Source organism: Nyctereutes procyonoides, unplaced genomic scaffold (assembly GCF_905146905.1).
Source record: "Nyctereutes procyonoides isolate TBG_1078 unplaced genomic scaffold, NYPRO_anot_genome, whole genome shotgun sequence".
Taxonomy (NCBI): Eukaryota; Metazoa; Chordata; class Mammalia; order Carnivora; family Canidae; genus Nyctereutes; species Nyctereutes procyonoides.
In genome coordinates, this window is record NW_026575148.1 from 11,831,174 (window position 1) to 11,854,702 (window position 23,529).

Genomic DNA, 23,529 nt, shown 5'->3' on the forward strand with positions numbered 1-23,529 from the left:
CTCACTGAGAGCTGTTTTAAAGAAATAAAATCAAAGCTGAATTACAAATTAATGTTTTTAAAGCATCAAAATGAATTAAATTCAAGTTAACAGCTTTAACATAATGTGAGTACTGCTGTTTTACTACAGTGCAACCTGTGTCTATGACATAGTGTGTTTGGTGTATTTATACTACTTTTTTTTTATATATATATACTACTTTTTAAAGCTAACACTGGTTGAGCATTATGAATCAGGTATTGTTCTATGTGATTTATATTTATAGAGTCCTTTAATTTTTACCATAATTCTCTAAGGAAACAAATTTGTTTTCATACCAAAAAAAAAAAACACCCTCTAAAGCAAGGGATTTTAATTAATTTCTGAAGGTTACATGATAAGTGATAGAGCAGATTTAAAAGTTGGAAGTCTGACAAGAGAACTCTCTTAAATACTACATGATACTCCTAACGTAATATCTATCACAACACTATTTCTTTCTGCCACTGAGTACTAAGCAGAGTTGTAAAGAGAAGCAAAATGTTGTTGGGGATTAAAATATAAAATATATTTCTGATATGTATAAGGGAGGAAATACTTTTCCTCTACAATCTGATATCACTGGGACTTGTGAATTAAATGCACAAAAAAAAAACAGATTAACAGAAAAAAGGGGCATACAAACTTTATTTCATGTTACTATTTTAATTTTTTAAGTGCATGGAGGTCTTCATAAAGAAGTCAGGGCACCTGGGTAGCTCAGTGGTTGAGCATCTGCCTTTGGCTCAGGACATGATCCCGGGGTCCTGGGATTGAGTCCTGCATCGGGCTCCCTGCAGGGAGCCTACTTCTCCCTCTGCCTGTGTCTCTGCCTCTCTCTGTGTCCCTCATGAATAAATAAATAAAATCTTTTAAAAAAGAAGTCAAAATCCAAAGGAGCAATTAAATTCAGGGTGGGAGTAGGGGAAGGGCAGAGAGAGGAGGAGTTATACACAAATTTTTTTCTTGAAGATTATATTTATTTAATTATGAGAGACAGAGAGAGGCAGAGACACAGGCAGAGGGAGAAGCAGGCTCCATGCAGGGAGCCCGATGCGGGACTCGATCCCAGGGCTCCATGATCACACCCTGAGCCAAAGGCAGACGCTTAACCGCTCAGCCACCCAGGTGTCCCAGTTATATACCATTTTAATAAAGCGTGACAAATTGTGGAGAAATGACAAGACAAGGAAAAGGCATGTGAGATTTTAGGGGTGGTGAATTAGGGAAGATAGATGAAAAGATAATGGCTAGTGGAAAAATAAAGGATATTTCGTAAAATTTTGTTTATGCAGACTCATCTTGGCACTGCCTCTATCTCTGGTGAATAAAGATCATTCTTTCCTTTCTGGTACCAGAAAAGAGGACACCACCACAAGGGAAATTAGTGCCCAACTTTAAGGAGTTAGGGGAAAGCTCCCCTGAGTCTCACTTTTCTCTCAGTTGCCTTCAGATCTGGGTATTCTGATCCTCTTCACATGTAAATAAGAATCTGGCTATTTAAAATAAAAACATGGTATGTATGAGGTGCCTGGATGGCTCAGTCAGTTAAGCATCCAACTCTTGATTTTGGCTCAAGTCATTTTCTCAAGGTCATGGTATCAAGCCCCCTGTAGGGCTCTGTGCTCAGCAGGGAGTCTACTTCCTCCTTCTCCCTCCGTCCCTCCCCCCATTTGCTCTCTGTCTCTCTCTCAAATAAATAATTAGCTATTTTTAAAAACTTAAAATAAAATCATGGCATGTGAGGAATGCATTTGGAACCAACAGTAGTAGAAGTAAGGGCAGTTGCTGGAAGTCCTTTAAGTTACTTATCAAAAGTTGTTTAACATCACAGTCATTCTTAGTCATGTAGAAACATAAAGAGATCAAGTTCCTAAAACTTGTTTCCTGCTCCTTGAAATGTACTGCATGCCTGATGCAAGGTGGGGAATAGGTTAGTATGTATTCTTATACTTAGTATTTAGGAGTACAACTGTGATATAAGTCAGGATAAGGAAGGTAAGCTGGCTGGATAGGATGGCGTACAACTGTTTAAAAGAAAATTAAGTGCACTCAGATTTATTCCTGCGGAGAAATAATAAAGCTCACAATACCTGTCACCATTTTAGATGCAATCATCTGGAAAAACAATAGGTGCACAAAATACATCAGCCTGTTGCCATCAGTCAGAGCTGGCTTCACGTGAAGCCAGAATGTTGTTCATGGTGTTAGTATTTGCTTGAGGTTGCACATGTGGCAATAGGAAGTAGAGATGTCCTAGGCCCTTTGTGAGGATTCGCAGATAATTTCTGGACTGCATTCATAGGCGAAACAAAATGAATGTAAAACAGAGTCATTAAACAGTTTTAGCCTGTTTCCCTCCACTTAACTGTCTTGTAGGTTTAACCAGTGCTCTGTAGACTTGATATCATGGGTCACTGATTCTCCGGGATGCGCACGCAATTCTTTGCTTAAGAGTGGAGTTGAATGTTTCCACAATAGTAGTGTTTGTTTTTGTTTTTGTTTTTTTTTCAAAAAACTTGTTTATAGAAATTTCGTTATTGTTGTAATTACTTGTTTCTTAAATGCTTCCAACATGGCACAAAAATAAGAATTAAACTAAATGTGACATGACCACAAAGGATTGGGGAAAAACTGATGGTATTTAAATTTATCAAATCCTTTTAAAATATGCTTAAGTCCATCTTCTAATTTAAAGAAAGTGAAACTGAAAACATAGATGCCCTGTTAATACAGGTTAGATAAGAAAGAGCTGAATTTAAATCAGTTAAAGCCCTATTATCAGTATTTTAGCCAATAAATAAACATTATGCATATGGAAATACATATTTATGCTTTCCAACACCATATTTTAGGCTAATCATTTCAAATTTTTGTGTGTCTGTTAGTTTAATTTAGTGAAATAAATGGAGTATGACTAAATATATTCATTATATGGTTTATGTGTTTTGGGGTGCAGGTAACACACTGTATCAGGCCCTTCTGTACTACCTTATAATCTTCTCCCCTTTGCCCCACAATCAGAGTAATTGCAACTGGAGGCCAAAAATCATCTTGGTAGGGTTTGAGTTTACCACATGGATTTACATTTCTTTTTTGACAAGAAAGAAAAATAAAGAAGGAGAAAAGAAAGAAAGAAAGAAAGAAAGAAAGAAAGAAAGAAGAAAGAAAGAAAGAAAGAGAAAGAAAACAATATATATCCTGTTACTTAAGAAACTTAGATTCTTATGTTTCACAATTTGCAAAGCTGATATTTGATAATTTCATGAGTAATGCTTTATTACATTTTAAAATAAAAGGGAAATGTATTTTTCTCAAAATTGAAATCTTAAGCTGTGATTTTTGTGTGAGAGGAGAAATAGTAATGGTAGGATGCTAAGCTCTGTGCTATACCCTCCTTAGAATCCAAAGATGGCACTATTGTTTGAAAAATGTCAACACCATTTGATGAATTGTTTCCTTGGTCCATAAGCACTCTTACAAAAATAAATGCAAAGAGTTAAAAGGTACACTTAATACTATGAAAGAATTGCTATCATTATAAAAAAATATCCAATTTATATCAGAAGAACAATTTATAATTTAAGAAAAACTGTCTCGATGATAAAGCAAACATGTCAATGTATAAAGTATTTCTCAAGAAGCTTGAGTCACTGGTGATATATTATTTATGAATTGTCATGGGAAAAAGGCCAGTATTGCTTTCCCTGGTTAAGTGCTTTGAAAGTAATATCCTACATTGGATAAAGTATTATAACAAGTGAGTTTCTTTTTGTCAATATAGTCAATATATGTCCTTATTAAATCATTTTGTATATAAAGCATTAATTCATGATTTCTCTTCAGTTTTATCATGTATAATTTACATAAATATTTAATTTTCATTTTGGTGTAATATCCAACATTCATTTCCCAATATAAATCAGTAATACTTTATGTAATTTACTCAGATGAAGTAGAAAGCAAATGGGCTTTGTCATCTGAAAGCACAGATTCAAATTCTGTGCTTCATCACCTACTGGGTCTTTATTCTAGTGGTTTACATAGAAAATTCAAGGTATCAACAAACATCCAAGAACTAATAAATGAGTTCAGCAAGATTGCAGGGTACAGAGTTAACACACAAAAATCAATTATATTTCTGAATACTATTAATGAATAAGAGAGGAATGAAATTTAAAACATAATGCCCTTTATAAACTGAATACAAATGAAATACTAGGTTTAATTCTAATTTTTTTAAAAGGTGAGAGTGGTTTGTTTGCATGCCGAAAATTATGCAACACTAATGAAAAAAATCAAAGATTTTTTAAGATGGAGATTCAAAAAAATAAATTAAAAAAATTAAAATGGAGTCATACCATGACAATCAGCTGGAAATCTCAACATAGTAAAGAAATCCATTATCCCTAAACTAACATACAAATTTAATCCCAGCAAAACTGCCATCCCAGCTAAGTATTTGCATATGTAGAAAATCTTATTCCAAAATTTTTATGGAAAGGCATTGGAAATAGAATAACTAAAACACTTTTAAAAAGAAGAATGTGAGAAGAATCATTCTACCCAATTCCAATACTTACAATGTAGTACCATCAATCAAGTCTATGTGATAGTGGCAGAGAGGTAAACATATGGATCAATAGGCCAAATAGAAAACCCAGAAACAGACCCAAACAAATAATGCTTGGCTGACATCTAGCAAAGTTGCCAAAGCGATGCAATGGAAGAGAGTCTTTCAACAGTGGGCTGGAATAGAACCCTGACTGAAGTCTCATGCAGATATAAACTTTAATCAGAATGGATCACAAATTTCTATGTAAAAGGTAAAATGAGAAATCTTTTAGAAATAACACCTAGGAGAAAACCTTTAAGATCTAGTGTTCAGCAAAAAGATCTTAGACTTGAGGGAGCTAAGATAGTAGGAGGCCCCTAGGCTTGCCTAGACCGTCAGACACAGCTAGATAACTACCAAATCGTTCTGAATACCAAGAAATCAGTCTGAGGACTGATAGAATAAAGTATAAGTAGGAGAGAAGAGGTCACTTCAAGGAAGTTTGAAAGTACAGAAATATGGTTTGGGGGAGAAACGGGCCATGGGTGCTATGAAGGGAAGGGAGTCCTGGTCACAGAGAAAGGTGGGAAAGTAGAGAGCACAGGGATAAGCACAAAAAGAAGAAAGACTTCCCAAAGCCACTGCCTGGAAAAAGGAGAGGGACTGAATTTCACGAGTTTTTGCAACCAATGGAGCTTAAAGACTGGGGTTTCAGAGTCTCCATACTTGGCTGCAAGATAGACCTGAGGGCACTAATGTCTGATTTCTGGAGTGGAGGCATACAAGCAATCTGAGGATCTCCTCAGGGGATTGGGTGAGGGTGTTCATACTTTTTGGAATCCATCTGTGAGACCTGGCATTGCCTCTCCAGGGACATCGGGACCAGCGGGCACTATTTCTCTCTTCTGCTTCTCGAGAGGCACAGAGACGCCTGCTGAGTGCAGTTTACTGGGTCACTCCTGGTTAGCTTGCTTGCTCCTAATTCCACACCCCTGTGCTGGGGCCACTTTCTTCTGGGTCACACCTGCATCAGTCCTAGTGCAGTGAGACCCTTTCCCAAGAACTAGTGCAGGTCCCCACTGCACCAGGTCCCTGACATTTGGAATTTTAAAAGTTAGCAGGCCTGGCTGAAGTAGAGCCCAAGCTGTGCTGTGCTGCTCCAGGCAGGCAAGTGACCCAGAGACAGTGTGAAATCAACTATCTGAAAAACACCTGTGATACAGCAGGGGAAATTATTCACTCCTCTGAAAGCGCTTCCCTGAGAGCAGCAAGCATGGACTCTCCTTTCTAGGGACAGAAGAACAGGCTGATGCCATTTGCTTTCCCCACCCAGCAGCATAAACCAACTTCAGTAAATGGCACTGCACCAAAACTGGCTGCCTAAATTGCTTACATCAAGTCCCATCTCCTCTGCACTCCGCTGGTACTGTTTCCTAGGGCAAGTGTGCCTAACAATTAGTCTGGTGAGCTCTCCCCCAGACCGGAACACACCCTCACATGTACCACATCTACTGACCATACAGTTCTACAAAGCTTCAATTCTAATGGTAATAGCATCAGGTTTCCTTAAGCAAGCTGGCCATAGCACAACTAATTAAAACTTGCCACATTCTGGCCAAGGTCCAAAACCTCCCACTGCTGGCAAGGAAAAACTCTGCAGAGAACTAACCTGAGGAATAGAGCAACCACAACGTAACAGCAGCACACAGCACACACCAGGGACACTTCTAAAGTGCCAGACCCTGGATGTTATATGACCTCTTCTTCATAAAGCCATTAGTCTCAGGAGCGGGAAACATAATATGTTTTCCTAACACATAGAAGAAGAAAGAGACCTAGACAAAATGCCAAGGCACAGGAATTCATCTCAAAAGAAAGAACAAGAAAAGGTCATGACCAGGGATCCAGTCAAAACAAATATAAGTAAAATGCATGATCCAGATTTTTTTTAAAAGATTTTATGTATATATGAGAGACCCAGAGACACAGGCAGAGGGAGAAGTAGGCTTTATGCAGGGAGCCCGATGTGGGACTTCATCCAGGGACTCTGGGATCACACCCTGGGCTGAAGGCAGATGCTCAACCACTAAGTCAGCCTGGAGTTCCTGATCCAGATTTTAAAACAATAATCATAAGGATACTAGCTGAGCTTGAGAAAAATCATAGACAACATCAGGGAGACCCTTGCCACAGAGAATAAAGAGCTACAAACAAATCAGGCCTAAATGAAATATATAATAAATGATATTTGAAACTGACTGAATGTAATGACCACAAGGATGGAAAAAGTAAAGGAATGAATAAGTGATATAAAAAATAGACTTATGGGAAATAATGAAGCTGAACAAAGCAGGGGAATCTTAGATCATAAAAGTAGACTTAGAGAACTCAAAGACTCCATCAAACGTAGTAACATTCACATCAAAGGAGTCAGAAAAAGAGAGGGAAAGGTGGGCAGGTTCATATAAGAAAATTAGACCTGAACACATCCCTAATTTGGGGAAGGAAAGAGACTTTTAAATCCAGGAAGCACAGAGGACTCCCATGAAAATCAACAAAAGCAGGTCAACATCAAGACATTAATTAAATTTGTAAAATATAGAGATAAAGAAAAAAAAAATCCTAAAAGCAGCAGGACAAAAGAAGTCTCTATCTTACAAAGGAAGACCCACAAGGCTAGCTGCAGATCTCTCCAAAGAACCTTGGCAAGTGAGAGAGACTGGCATGATGTATTCCATACTGAATGGGAAAACTATGCAACCAAAAATATTCTATCATGCAAGGTTGTCATTCAGGATAGAAGGAGAGATAAAGAGCATTCCAGGAAAAAAAAAAAAAACTGAAGGAGTTCATTACCACTAAGCCAGCCCTGCAAGAAATACTAACAGGGACTCTAGGTGGGAAAGACCAAAGGGACAAAGACTAGGAAGGAACAGAAAATCTCCAGAAACAAGGACAAAACAAATAGTAAGATGGTACTGAATTCATAGCTATCAATAATCACTCTGACTGTAAATGGACTAAGTGCTTCAATCAAAAGACTGGTTCAGACTGGATAAAAAAACGAGACCCATCTATAAAACAAAACAAAACAAACAAACAAACAAACAAAAAAAAAAACGAGCTGCCTACAAGAGACTCATTTAAAGCTAAAGCCACCTGCATATTGAAACTAAGGGGACAGAGAACCATTTATCATGCAAAAGGATGTCAAAAAAAAAAAAAAAAAAACTAGAGTAGCCATACATACACCAGACAAACTAGATTTTAAGCCAAAGACTGTAACAAGAGATGAAGAAGGGGATTATATAAAAATAAAGGGTTTTGTCCAACAAGAAGATCTAATAATTATAAATATTTATGCTGCCAACATGGGATCGCCCACATATATAGAACAATTAATCACAAACATAAAGGAACTAATTGATAATAATACAACAATAATAGGAGATTTTAACACCCCACTCACAGCAACAGACAGATCATTAAGCAGAAAATCAACAAGAAAACAAGGGCTTTGGATGACCAGGTGGACTTCACAGATAGATTCAGAACATTTCTTCTTAATGCAGGAGAATACACATTCTTTTAAGTGCACACAGGACATTCTCCAGAATAGATCACACACTGGGTCACAAATCAGACTTCAACAAGTACAAAAAGACTGAGATCACACCATGATCTTTTCTGACCACAATGCTTTGAAACTTGAAGTCAACCATAAGAAAAAATTTGAAAAGACTGCCAAAACATGGAGGTTAAAGAATATCCTACTAAAGAGTGAATGAGTCAACCAGGAAATTAAAGAAGAAATAAAAAATACATGGAAACAAATGAAAATGAAAACAATGGTCCAAAACTTTTGGGACACAGCAAAAACAATCATTAGAGGGAAATATATCACAATACAGGCATATCTCAAGAAGAAGAAAACTCTCAAATACACAATATAAGCTTACACCTAAAGGAGCTAGAAAAAGAACAAGTGAAGCCCTAAATTGAGAATGATAATGATTAGAGTAGTAATAAATGTTATAAACAACAACAGCAGCAGCAAAAGAAAACAGTAGAACAGATCAATGAAACCAGGAACTGGTTCTTTGAAAAAAATGAATAAATTTGATAAACCCCTAGCCAAACTTCTCAAAAAGGAAAGAGAAAGGATCCAAATAAATGAAATCAGAAATGAGAGGAGAAATAACAGCCAACGCCACGGAGATACAATTATAGAGAATATTAGGAAAAATCATATGTCAACGAATAGGACAATCCAGAAGAAATGGATAAATTTCTAAAAATATATAAACTACCAAAACTGAAATAGGAAAAAGTAAAACAATGAAACAGACTCATAATGAGCGAGGAAATTGAATCAGTAATCACATATCTTGCAATAAACAAAAGTCCAAGGCCAGAGAGCTTCCCAGGGGAAGTCTGCCAAACATTTAAAGAAGAGTTAAAGCCTATTCTTCTCAAACTCTTTCAAAAAATAGAAATCAAAGGAAAACTTCCAAACTCATTTCATGAGGCCAGCAGTACTGTGATTCCAAAACCAGACAAAGACTTCACAAAAAGAACTGCAGTGATCAAGATGTTACGATACTGGCATGAAAATAGACACATAATCAGTGGAACAGAAGAGAAAACCCAGAAATGAACATACAAGTATGGTCAACTAATCATCGACAAATCAGGAAAGAATATCCAATGGAAAAATGTCTCTTCAACAAATGGTGTTGGGAAAACTGGACAGCCACATGCAAAAGAATGAAACTGGACCCCTTTCTTCCACTGTACACAAAAATAAATTCAAAATGGATGAAAGACCTAAATGTCAGACAGGAAACCATCAAAATCCTAGAGGAGAACATAGGCAGCAACGTCTTTGACATTAGCCACAGCAACTTCTTACTAGATATGTCTCTTGAGGTAAAGGAAACAAAACCAAGAATGAACTATTAGGACTTCACCAAGATAAAAAGCTTCTGCACAGCAAAGGAAACAGCCAGCAAAACTAAAAGGCAGCCTATAGAACGGGAGAAGAGATTTGCAAATGATATGTTATAAAGGGTTAATATTCAAAATCTATAAAGAACTTCTCCAACTCAACATCCCAAACCCAAATAATCCAGTTAAGAAATGAGCAGAAGACATGAACAGACAATTCTCCAAAGAAGACATCCATATGGCCAACAGACACATGAAAAGATGCTCAACATCACTCATCATCAGGGAAATAAAAATTAAAACTACAACGAGCTTATTGCTTAGCAATAAAAAGTAATGAACTACAGATTTTTGCAACAATCTGGCTAAATCTCTGGTAGGTGAAGTAAGTTAGTGCCAAATGGTTATACACTGTATGATTTCATTCATATCACATTCTTTCCATTAATTCTTATAAGAACAGATTATCAGGGGCTCCCGGGGGGCTTAGGGGTTGAGCCTCTGCCTTGGACTCTGGATGTGATCCTGGGGTCCTGGGATTGATTCCCGTATTGGGCTCCCTGCATGAAGCCTGCTTCTCCCTCTGCCTGTGTCTCTGCCTCTCTCTCTCTCTGTGTGTGTCTCTCATGAGTAAATAAATAAAATCTTTTTTTTAAAAAGAACAGATTAGCAGAGTGAGATTATTCCCATCAATCATATCAGGATGTCTATGATTCTATTGCCTCAAGGAAGAGAAAGGTTAGGTAGTCATCTTTCTCTTTGGATGCACCATGCTGTTTAGGAAAATTAAAAAAAAAATCAAAAAGAGGTAAGTGAAAGAGTAATCAGCTGAGTCATTTCCAGCATGTAGAACAGGAATTTGCACCCCTTCCCCTTCTTTTCACTGGCTCCTACTCTTACCAGCACCTGAACACTCTCTCTCTCTCTCTCTCTCTCTTGCACCTTCCAGATCTGCTAAGCTTAGTTGCAGGTGCTCCCCTAGTTGATTTAATTCAAACAGGAAAGATACTAGAATGAAAATGATGCTTCAATGAGAACCCAGTTAGAGAAATGGTTTTTGCAGGTTAGAGATTTCTCTTATATTTAGAATTATTTTCCTAAAACCCACTTTAAATAAGCCTATGTAATAAAACATTTGTTTTAAAAACTTTAATAAAGGTTCACACAGAACTTTGTATGAGCCTGTCAATCCTTCAAGCATATTAATAATACTAGATCCTTATACCAACTCTATGATATCAGCACTATTATTAATATTTTATTTTATTTTTTATTAACATTTTAAAAATGAAAAATGGATCACAGAGAAAATAAGTAAATTGCCCAAGTCATGAGAATTAGAACTGGGATTCTATCTAGATGGTCAGGCCTCACTATCTGTGCACTAAACCCCAGTAATGAATTTATGAAAAATTCAATGTTGGTAAGATGGAGACTGATATTAATATATCTGTGCTTTATAATATGTTGTTGCTCTAAAAATTCTAGAAAGAAAATGCACTAAAAACAATTTGTGAGATCCTAAAATACCTTTATGTGGTATATATAATGACGGACATTTTGGGCTTAATAATTCATATTAATAATAACATAACCACAGCTCTTCATTGTATATTATGCAAAAACAGGTTCTAGGCACATCCCATACATTATCTCTTTAATCTCCATAATAACTCCATGAGATAACTATCATCATCCTAATTTTATCTCATTTTATCTGAGTAAATTGAGATGAATTCAGATTATCATGCGCAGTAAGTATTAGAGCTGGGAATTTACCCAATCTGCCTGATTTCAAAGCTCATGTGCTTTCCTTTATAACTTCTTGTCTCTAACCACCTGTGTTAGATCTTCTGTTAATACTGATTCTGGTAGCCCTAATTTCTCACTTGAAATACTAAAAGCAGCAAATAATACCAAGTATTTTTCACTTTTGAATAATGTTAAGTCTACTGTCAGTTGTCACACTTAAATCTGTGTACTTCTTATTAGAAAATAAGACATTTTGTTGAATACTAGTAATTTTCAGCCAGCAAAAAACTGCTTACCTACATTAGTAAACATACAAAAATTGCAGCACCATGAGCAAGAACCAGCAGAGGATCAAAAAAGCAAAATCTAACAATTCAAACACTAGAACAATCAACTATACAGTGTAAAAAATAATATATTTCAAAAAATAAAAAGAGGCTTAAATATGAAAAAAGAAAAACTATGTGAAAGAAGAACCACGCAAAACTACTAGAAATAAAAATACAACTGTGGTGATTTAACTTCCTGGATTCCTTTAACAAACTATTATTTACTCCCATAGAACTAAGAAAAAGAAGACAGACTGAAAAGAAATTATCTAGAAGAGGCAAAGTCATGTCTTTTCAATGAAAGGTAAAAGAGAGGATAAAGTGAGAAAATCTAATTAGAGTTTCAGAAGAAGAGGTGGGGCACAGTTATAAAAGATAATAATTGAGATTTTCCCAAAACCAATGCAGAGTATCATCCACATTTTATAAAACCTGCAAACATCTAGACTCATTTTTAGATGATTTAAATTACAGTCCTGAGCTAAATGTCATTGTAGTTCACTCATAACTTATTTTGGGGAAGTAGGATATAAAGTGGTTGTCCTATGTTTATTTAGGTGAGGTGAGGGGGCAGGGGGGAAGAAAACAGGTGACTAAGACTTTCTTCTTTCTCTTAAATAAATCAGTGATATTTTCTAGAAACGGTCCTTATTTCTGGAATGGTCTTAGGAGGATGTACTTGAGTAAATGAACTTAAAATCTGTGGTTTGTGAGGCATAGATGCCTGGAAAATATCACATTATCTAGAGTATATCTAGAGTATAGATGTTTCACAATCTAAACGCTTCCCCTGTTTATGAAGTTACTTGCTAATCTTATCTATTTTGGTCATGTAGAAATGGCTGACCACCTGCATGGCTAATCTTCAGTTTTCATCCCCTCCAGGGGTCGGCTGATTTCACCATAAATCACTTGTTTAGTATAAATTCTGTGGTATGGCGTACAGAATCAGATAAACAAATACATTCTGTACAGACAGGATAAGGTCTTAGAGGTTAGCTCTCAGGAGATGAGCAGGAACCAAACCTTTCTTTAAAATGTGTAAAATTTGGACAATCCAGACCTACTGAGTTATAATCTGCATGCAACATAATCATAATTTCATATGTATTAAAGTGAACCTTGTGATTGGCAAAGACAGGCAAGCAAACAGATAGAAAGGGAAGAAGTCTAAAATTAGCAGAGAAATTTCCTAAATGTTTTTCTTCATTTAGAGAATAGAGAAATTTCAATAGAGAAATTTCCTAAATGTTTTTCTTTTAGAAGAAAAAGGATTTCAGATGGAAGGTTTGGGACAGGAGAAGAAATGAAGAGAAAGAAAAGAGGTACATATACAAGTGGATTTAAACAAGCAAGTAAATACAATAATAGTAAAATATTTGGGGGGATTAAAGAAAAATGAATGAGAACCAAAATATATGTGAATAATAGTTTATGAGTTTGGGTAATAAGAATTTGTCTTCCCTTCCCTTTTCTGTGGAAGGAGGAGAATAAAAGTATCAATAAACCTTTGTTTTAAAAAATGTCTATGGTTAAATAAATTTACAAGCATCTCAACCGAAATGGATAAGAAGGAATCAGCCAATTTAAAAGAAGGATAAAAGAAGGAAAAGAGCATAGAAAAGATCTCTCACTTTCATTTTCTTATTCTCCTCTCTTTGTGGACTGCAGATAAAGTCCAAATTGGATCAGCCAATATTCTTGGTTTACAATGGCACATCATTCTCATCAAAGGTCCATGAATGCCCCTTTTAATAATTCACTTAGCCATTTTAGGAATGTAATAAATGACTGCCAAATAAAAAAAAAATAAGTAAAAACCTGAGTTATATACAATCTATGGAGAATCCGTGCCCCAGATCCACTCCCATCTTTCTCAAACAAGACAAATATTTCCCTGAAGTTATTCGTCAACTTTTCCTTGCTTATTTTTCTTCTATTTTCCCTTATAATGATTTAACATAATCCTATAATTTGTTTGTGTTCTTGTTTATGCTTCAGAACATAATCTCTTCACAACCAGTAAATGTGTCAATCTTGTTGACTGTAGATTTAGTAGTACCTAAAGCAACATGAGATACATCAGAGGAATTTAATTTTTTGTTTAGTAAATAGATGAATAAATGCATACTTCATTTTTTTAATTCCTAGTATTCAGCACAATGCTTATTAGACACATATGCAACGTTTTGCTAAAATAAAAACATATATGCATGCATTAAATGGTGTTTCTTTTTCTCACAGCAGATTAAAACTCCTGGGTGGCAGTGACTAAATACTGTGTATTTTTTATTACTGTATCATATTTTCTAGATCAAATTCTTACAGAGTGGGTACTGAATAATGAAAATAATGGGAAGAAAAATGCCTTATTTAAAAAATCAGAGTTATATTGGCATTTTAAAAACAACTATTGGGGTGCCTGAGTGGCTCAGATGGTTAAGTGTCTGCCTTTTGCTTGGGTCATGATCCCAGAGCCCTGGGGTCAAGCCTAGGTGGGATTCCCTGCTCAGCTGGGAGTCTGCTTCTTCATCTCCCTGTGCTTCGCCCCCTACTCCTCCCACTAATCATGTCTTCTGTCTCTCAAATAAATAAGTTAAAACTTAAAAAAAATCAACTACTCAAAAAATACACACAAAGAAGTAGTCCATTCAAAGCACTGTTTATAGATCTTTTTCATTTAAATTGCTCTCTTTTCCTTTCCACACTCTAGTAAAGGACAATTAGGTTTTTCCATCTTCCTAATTCCCTTCCCCACTTCTATTGATATGAAGATATGTTTTTTCTTGTTTATTCTATTAATGTGATGAAAGGCATTGGCTGATTTTGAATGTTGAGACAGTCTTGCACTCCTTGTATGAACCCCAATTGGTTATCGTGTGTTTTCCTTTTGATATATTGTTGCATTTATTTGCTAAGTATTTTTATACTTAGGGTCATAAGAAATATTAGTCCATAGTTTTCTTCTAAAGTCTTTATATGTTTTTCATATTTGGGTGATTTTGGCCTCATGAAATTAGTCAGATGGTTCCATATATTTCTATTATCTGGAAATATTTCAGAGAATTGTTATCATATCATCCTTAAAATTTTGTTTGAATTCATTAATAAACAATCTGAGCTTGACGTTTTGTTGTTTAAAAGATTAATAATTACTGGGGCATCTGGATGGCTCAGCGGTTGAGTGACTGCCTTTGGCTCAGGGCGTGATTCTGGGGTTGGGATCGAGTCCCACATCAGGCTCCTTGCTGGGAGGCTCCTTCTCCCTCTGCCTCTCTCTCTGTGTCATAAATAAATAAATAAATAAATAAATAAATAAATAAATAAATAAATAAATAATTATTGATTCAATGTCTTCAATACATCTAAGACTATTCAGGTTACCTTTTCTCTTTGTATCAGTTTGGGTGGTTTATATCTTTCAAAGAATTGGTCCATTTATCTAAATTATCAAGTGAAAAAGAAACTATCAAAAGGGTGGGGTTAGAGTTATTTGCATTGTTCCCTTATTATCTTTATAATGTCTATGGAATCAGTAATGATAGTCCCCTTCTCTTTTTTCTTTTTTCTTTTTTTTAAGATTTTATTTATTTATTTGTCAAAGAGAGACAGCCAGCACAAGTAGGGGGAGTGACAGGCAGAGGGAGTAGCAGGCTCCCTGCGGAGCAAGGAGCCTGATGTGGGACTCCATCCCAGCACCCTGGGATCATGACTTGAGCTGACGGCAGACACTTAACCATCTGAGCCTCTCGGGTATCCCAGAGGACCCCTTTTTTATTACCATCATTGGTGATCTATGTCTTCTTCTTACTTGATTAGCCTGAATAGAAGTTTATCAATTTCTCTGAACTTTTCAGAGTACCAATTTTGGGTTTAATTTTCTTTCTCTGCTGTTTTCTTCTTTTCAACTTTGTTGAAATATACTTTAATTTTATAAGTTTCTTTCATTCTTGCATTAAGTTTATATTTCTCTTCTTTTTATATTTTCTTTTTTTTCTTTTTTTTTCTTTTTATATTTTCTTAAGGTGCATGCTTAGGTTAAAAATTTTAGACCTTCCTTATTTTATAACATTAATTTAGTGCTTTAAATACCCCTTTCAGAAAAACCTGGGTAAGTTCTATTTTCATATTAAGTCATGATATTTAAATTTTGCCTTCAGACTTTTTTGAACCATGCTCATTCAGAAATATGTTGTCTAAGGCCTATTTGGGGATTTTTCAGCTTTCTATTATTAATTTTCAGTTTAATTCCATTTTGGTCTGAGAATATAGTTTGTGTGATTTTTGGTCTTTTACTTTTGTTAAGCTGTATTTCGTGGTACAGAACATTGCCTCTCTTGGAAACTGTGGGCTTGGCAAGAATGTGAATTTTTCTGTTGTTGGATTCAGTCTATAAATATCACTTAAATTAGGTTGAGCAATAGTGCTATTCAGGTCTAATATATCTTCACTGACTTTTCTGCCTACTTGCTCTATCCATTACTGACAAAGGGGTAGTGAAGTACACAAGTAAAATAGTGGACTTATCATTTTTCCTCATCTTTCTCATGAGTCCCAAGTTTCCTTGGATTCTTGGATCCTCACTATAAATACTTGGTGAGATACCGATAAGAAAGCCAAGGAAAAGTTGGAGCTCCCTTAAGACTTTGACCTCCAGGATTTTCTCTCTTGTTAATCCACTCTCAGCTTCAAGCAGTTCATCAAATTTACCATTAGTTGTCCTTACCAATTTTTATCTCCAACAGCTTCTGCTCTAGATAAGCAAATTTTGGTTTTTGTGTCTCTCTGCATGTGCCTTTCTCTCCAGATATTCAGACAGCTGTTTGCTTTAGGACTTTAGTTTTCCATAGATTCCAAGAAAAGTTATTCAATTTTCCCATATTTATCTTGTAAGGATGAGAGTGATGACTTCCAAGCTCTTTATCTGTTAGATCTGAAACCAGGCATTCTATCCCTATACTTTTATGTATGAGCTTCCAATTATTAGTATTATACAAAGGACTTGTATTACTCTAAAGACTCACAGTACATTTTATATATATTAATGTCCTACAAGAACTTTTGTACTTGCCTCCAGCAACTTTCTGCAACCACAGAGAAAAAGAAAAAGAGACAGAGAAAGAAAGACAGAAGGATCTGAAAAAAAGTTTTCTTTTTTTTTTAATTTTTTATTTATTATTTATGATAGTCACACACAGAGAGAGAGAGAGGCAGAGACACAGGCAGAGGGAGAAGCAGGCTCCCTGCAGGGGGAGCCCGACGTGGGACTCGATCCCGGGTCTCCAGGATCGTGCCCTGGGCCAAAGGCAGGCGCCAAACCGTTGCGCCACCCAGGGATCCCTGAAAAAAAGTTTTCAATGAGACTTGAATGTTTGCTATTTATGATTGAGGATGTTAAGTATTTCTTTTTACAATTAAAAACATTATAAATAAAGTGACTCAAACAATCTAATCCAATCATCTTCTTAGGTAAATAAGTAACTTGAACTCATAAAAATGTCAATCTGTTGAGTATGATCTGTAATATCTTGTAATTCATTAAATTACTTCTGGTGACAATGAACTAATACACCTCCAAACAGTAACAGATATATATGCCCCAGTTTTACCTTTAGAACAAGAACCAACCACCACACTTTAAACTCTGCAGATAAAAATTTCATACCTTCCAGATATTATCATTATTATGACTTATGTTTTTCAAGCAGCATTTTAAGTAGTGTAATTAATCAGAAACCACAGACATATAAAAAGGTTAGCAATGGAAGCCTTAGCATTCTTAAGTAAGCATGTGGGGAGATGATAGGAAATTTTAGAATGTTTTGGGTTCTGAAATCCTGTTATACTTGGTCTCCAGCTGTGCTTTGCTAGTGCCTGCTTTTCATAGTGAGTTGTACACAGCAGGAAAGCTAGCCAAGAAAGGATTTAATAAGCAAAAATGTCCCAGCATTTAAGGAGGCTATGTTCTGGAAGCATTACAATCATTGCTTCTACCCTAGGTTTCAGTTTATCTTCAGATTTTTAAACATTTGTTAAATAACACTTGAGCCTTTGATGACTGATTTTCAACCAATCAGAGTATGCAAGCTTAGCTTTTAAACTAAACCTTTTTTCACACCATCCTCAGCTCTTTGCCTTAGTTGAGAGTACAAATGATAGACATTCAGATACACTGACAAATGGCTTTAGATATCAATTGTTTTGCTTTCTGTTCTACTTAGCAATTTATTTTATAATTACAAATGCACACTTTTCCTTGATGTCTCTGCTAACGTACTTGAAGGATCTATGCGTAGAAAAAGAAAAATAACTGCCATCTATTTGCCTACAAAATACACCAGGGAATTTTTTTAATTTGATACTTTTATTGTTACAAATAATAAAACCATTTGTAGCTCTTCTTTTTAAATCTGAGAATCTGCTATTTTAGAAATCTAGAAATTTCTATTTTTAAGAGATAGCACATAAAGTAGATTAAGAGAAAATATATACATAAAATGTCAAAGACAAATGGAATATACCTTTAAAAAAAGTAAAGAAAGAAAAAAAAAGGTGAAAAGAACAAAATCAATAGGGATTGTTTACCCATATTAAACTTTGAAAGAATATGGAATTCTGGCTAAAGGATAACAACTCTCTGTTCCAATTAGGGAACAATGAAAAAACAATAAAAGTCATGAAAAGTGCAGGTAAAAGTTGAAAGTCTAAATTAACAAAGAGACAAACAACAAGACCACCTAGGGTCATGAATCTTAAAAGAAAATTTAAATCTGATTAAGTTCAACTGCACGCCTACTTGATTTCTTGCTGTGGTATCTTTGTCAGTTGGAAGTCCAGTCTCTTTGTATAAATAACTTCTTTAATGGAAATCTCACTACTAATTAACCAATTTTTAAAACATCAGTAAAAAATCTGAGGCATCCTGCTGAAATTCAGGTGTTTTTTGACTAAATCGGTCTTTCTTCAGATTTCCTGGAAAATTACCCTTAAACATAGAAGAGATGGATTGAGTATCTCGGAGGTCCTCTACACATCATACAGCCTTTCACATGCCCAAGTAGCATTAGACCTTCAGGTTTATCTTTAAATTTTAAGGATATTTTACATTTTGTCACAAAATGTACAGTATCTGGTTTTGTACCAATCTCTTAATGGCTGAGAACCATCTGTCAAATAAAAATAAATAACTGAACTGCACTGAAGAACACCAGCCCGCTTTGTTTGGTTTTGTTTTCTGGGAAATTCTCTCCTTTATCTCCTTGTCAGAGTGTTCTCAGAAATTGAGTTTCACAATAACAGTGGATTTGAAGAGTAGCTGTTTTTGTGTACTGAAGGATTCTTAAACATAAACATTTTTTCCTGGAGATCAGAGAAATTACAATAAATTTTGTTAAACCAAATAAGGAAATAGGGAAATATATCTCTGAAGAGTCAGGGTGGGGCGGGGGGGGGGGGAGTTTATAAAAATAAGAGCACAGAACAGAAAAAAAAAAAAAAAAGACACATTTTCCTGATGACAAAAAACAGGAAAAAACATTTCAACTAGCAGAAATCAAGATAGATTCTTTGAACAGACTTAATTCTAGATATTTTAATTATGAGAAAAAATGGAAATGAAAATGTAGTTTAGCCAAAGGATGATGCTATCCTAAGCATAGTGGAATATCACATGTCATTTTCCTAACTAATTCATTTGAAATTATGAATAAAACAGATAGCTTTTTATAAAACTACAGTCATGAGGGACAATCAATTTCAAAAAATATTCTGGTAATCTAAGGGATCAGTGTGAGGTTGTGGTAGTGTTAGAACTTAGGTGATGACAACATTTTTGTGTATGTTTCATGCCGGGGCATTTTTCAGCAACTGATCCAATGGATTCTAGAATTTCTAAGCCTATTTTCATGGGTTTAAAAGATAAATAGCCTCAAGGAAAGTAAATTATTGTCATCTAATCTTGAGTTTGAAAACAAATGTGTACATAATTGTGACAATTTGCTAGGTTTAGGGCTGCTGGCGTAGCCTCAGCAGCAAATAGAGATTTAGACATGCAGTTTGGCACTCATTGGTGCCTATTAACATTAAAGGAAGGAGTTTCTGAGTGCTCTTTCAGGTATAAAGATGATTTAATTTGATATCCCTGTGGGTGGTACGTGCTAAGATAGAAAAACTGATCCCATCTCACATGTTAGCTGACTTCTGGTGTTGAGAGAAGTAAGTTACCCAAGGGACTTTTAGAGATCATAGGTTAGGGACTGAAGGAGAATAAACTGCACACAGAATCTAGAGAAAAGGCATTGGTAATAGATTACACATGTCTGAGGTGGGCAGAAATCAAAGAACATAAGTAATGACGCCAGTGAAAGCAACACATCTTCAGGCTTAAGTTCTCCTGGTCATAGGTAATATCTTAGAATCCCTGCCGGATATACTGGTCTTGCAATGTGATTTCACAGTTGCCAGAGGTTGTGTTGCTTCTCTACACTGAGCTAATGATGCTGCTCGTTGCCCTGGGCCTGATGCTACATCTCAGGACTAATGCCAAGCCCCCTCTCTTCCTTAGTCCTGGGGATCAATACAGGGGTGATTGTTCCTCTTTAGACTGGTTTATTAGTCCCTCAATTCTGTTGTAACAAATGCATTAAATGCAAACCAAAATATATTTTTGTGAAGATCCAAAAAAGCAGGGAGAGGGCCTAATGTCCTTATCTCTATAGGTAATTTTAAAAAATGTATTTCTTTTATTTGCATATAGTTGACACATAAAATTATACTAGTTTCAGGTGGACAACATAGTGCTTCAACTTGCCTGTATGTGATGCTATGCTCACCCCAAGTATAGCTACCGTTCGTCACCATACAATGCTATTATAATAGCATTGACCATATTCCCTATGCTGTGCCTTTTGTTCTCATGATTTATTCAAACCATAACTGAAAGCTGTATCTCCCACTGCCCTTCATTCTTTTTGCCCATCCTCCCCCACCCTCCTTTTCTCTGGCGTCCATCAGTTTGCTCTATGCGTCTATAGATCTGATTTTGCTTTTTTTATGTTTATTCATTTGGTTTTTGTTGTTGCTGTTCTTAATACACAGTGTTGTATTAGTTTCAGGTGTACAATATAATGATTCAGCAATTTTATACATTACTCAGTGCTCATCATAATATGTGTGCTATTAAACCCCAGAACTCTTGTCACCCATTCCGCCACACACCTCCCTTCTGCAAACCATCAGTTTGTTCTCTATCGTTAAGAGTCTGGTTTTTGGTTTGTCTCTTTTTTCCTTTGTTCATTTGTTTTGTTGTTTAGATTCTACAAATGAGTGAAATTATATAGTAACTGTCTTTCTCAGTCTGACTTATTTTACTTAACATGATACCCTTTAGGTCCATTATATAGGTAAAATTCTTAAATTGAACATGCCTCTGAAGCAAAGAAATAGATTTTTAAAAATCAGAATAATATTAAAGAAGAACAAAGGTTGAAAACTGACACCACCCAACTTCAAGACTTACTATAAAGTCACAGTAATTAAGACAGTGTAGTATTGGAAAAAGAATAGGCAACTAGATCAATGGAACATAATAGCCTACAAATAGAGCCACATGAATTTAGTCAACTGATTTTTAACAAAGGAGCAAAGGCAATGTAATAAAGCAGAGATGGTCTTTTCAACAAATGATGCTAAAACAACTGGACATCGTGTGCAAAAAAAAAAAAAGTAGGCACAGACTTTACACACTTCACGAAAAATAACTCAAAATGAATCATGGACCCGAGGGGTGAAGAATATACCAGCCCAGAATACACCTCTTTGGCATAAGGATTATTTTGAACTGCTTATTTTGAAAAGCAGTCACAGAAGAAGCTCTGAAAACACAGTAGAAGTTACTATTTTGTAAAGAAAATTTACATTTTAAAAGGAAATCTTCTTTTGAAAATTTGACTTCCTCTCTATACAAGGAAGAAGATGACTAAATCATCAGAGACTCTAGTCAATGAAGAAGGCACCAACTTAAATCTGCATAACAATTATTTTGTTTACTATACTTTCCTCAGTCACTTCCTGATTGGTCTCCCCACACCTTTCTTCCTTTCATTTAGAGAAGATGGTGTGTATGTAAGCCAAGATCATAAGCCACTTTTTTCAGAGATACTCATTTCCCCCTGGGTATTTCCCATAGTATCTATAAGATATACATGTTAATAAACTTCTATTTGTTTTTTTCTTACTTATCTTTTGTTATAGGGGCATAGCCAAGTACTTAGAAGGATAAGGTGAAAATTATTTTTCTTTCACTACAGACCTGACATAAACCATGAAGCTATAAAATTCCTAGACTATGGGGCATCTGGGTGGCTCAGTGGTTGAGCATCTGCCTTTAGCTTGGGTCATGATACCAGGATCCTGAGATCGAGTCAACATCAGGTTCTCCATAGGGATCTGCTTCTCCCTCTGCCTATGTCTCTGCTTCTCTTTCTGCATCTCATGGGACGCCTGGGTAGTTCAGTGGTTGAGCTCTCAGCTTAGAGCCTGATCCTGGTCAGGGATTAAATCCTGTGTCAGGCTCCCTGCAAGGAGCTTGCTTCTTCTTCTGTCTTTGTCTCTGCCTCTCTGTGTGTCTTTCATGAATAAATACAATCTTTAAAATTTTTTTTAATCTAAAAAAATATTCCTAGAGTATAACATAGGAGAAAACATAGATGATCTTAAGTATGGTAATAAGTTTTAAATTAAAATTCCAAAGGCATGATTCATTAAACATTTGATACCCTGAACCTTATTAAAATGAATAATTTTTGCTCTACACTAGACAACATCAAGAGAACGAAAAGATGTGCCACAGATGAAGAGAATAGATTCGCGAAAGACAACCTGATAAAGGACTGTTATACAAAATATACAAAGAACTCCTAAAACTCAACAATAAGAAAACCCAGTTTTAAAACGGGCTAAAGACCTTGATGCCCCAGTAAGAAGATATGCAAATGAAAAATAAGTATATGAGATGTTCCACTTCATATGTTATCAGGTTAATGTGTATTAAAACCAGTCACCACTACACACCTATTACATGACACAAAATCCAGAACCCTGACAACACTAAATATTGACAAAGTTGAACAGCAATACGTATACTTATTCACTGCTGGTAGACATGCAAAATAGTATAGCCATTTTGGAAGACAGTTCAGCCTTTTTGCAGAAAATCAGACATACATTTACCATACGATTTAGTAGTTGCACCTTGCTGTTTACTCAAAGGAAATGCAAGATGTTTGTACAAATATCTGCCTAAAGGAACTTATAGCAGCTTTATTCATAACTGCCGAAACTTGGAAGCAACCAAGATGTCCTTTTGTAGGTGAATGGATAAATAACCCGTAGTACATCCAGACAATGGAATATTATTCACTAAAACGAAGAGAACTATCAAGCTATGAAAAGACATGGAGGAAACTTAAATGCATATTAATCAGTGAAAGCCTTTACAATCTGAAAAGGCTACGAACTGTATGATCTTAACTATTTGACACATTCTAGGAATGGCAAAACTATGGAGACAATAAAAAAAAAATCAGTGGTTGGCAGGGATTGGAGAAAGTAAGAGATGGACAGGCATAGCACAGAGGCCTTTTAAGGCAGTGAAAATACGTTGTATGATACCATAATAATGTGTGTATCAATATATACAATATATATGCAATGCATTTCTTCAATCCTGTAGGGTGTACAACACCAAAAATGAACTCTAATACGAGCTATGGACTTTGAGTGATGATGAGTTCATGTAGGTTAATCAGTGGTAACAAATGTACTATTTTGATGGGGGAGGTTGACAATGGGGGACAAGCTATGCGTGGGAGGTGTAGGTGATCTATGGGAAATCTCAGTATCTTCCTTTTCATTTTGCAGTGAATTTAA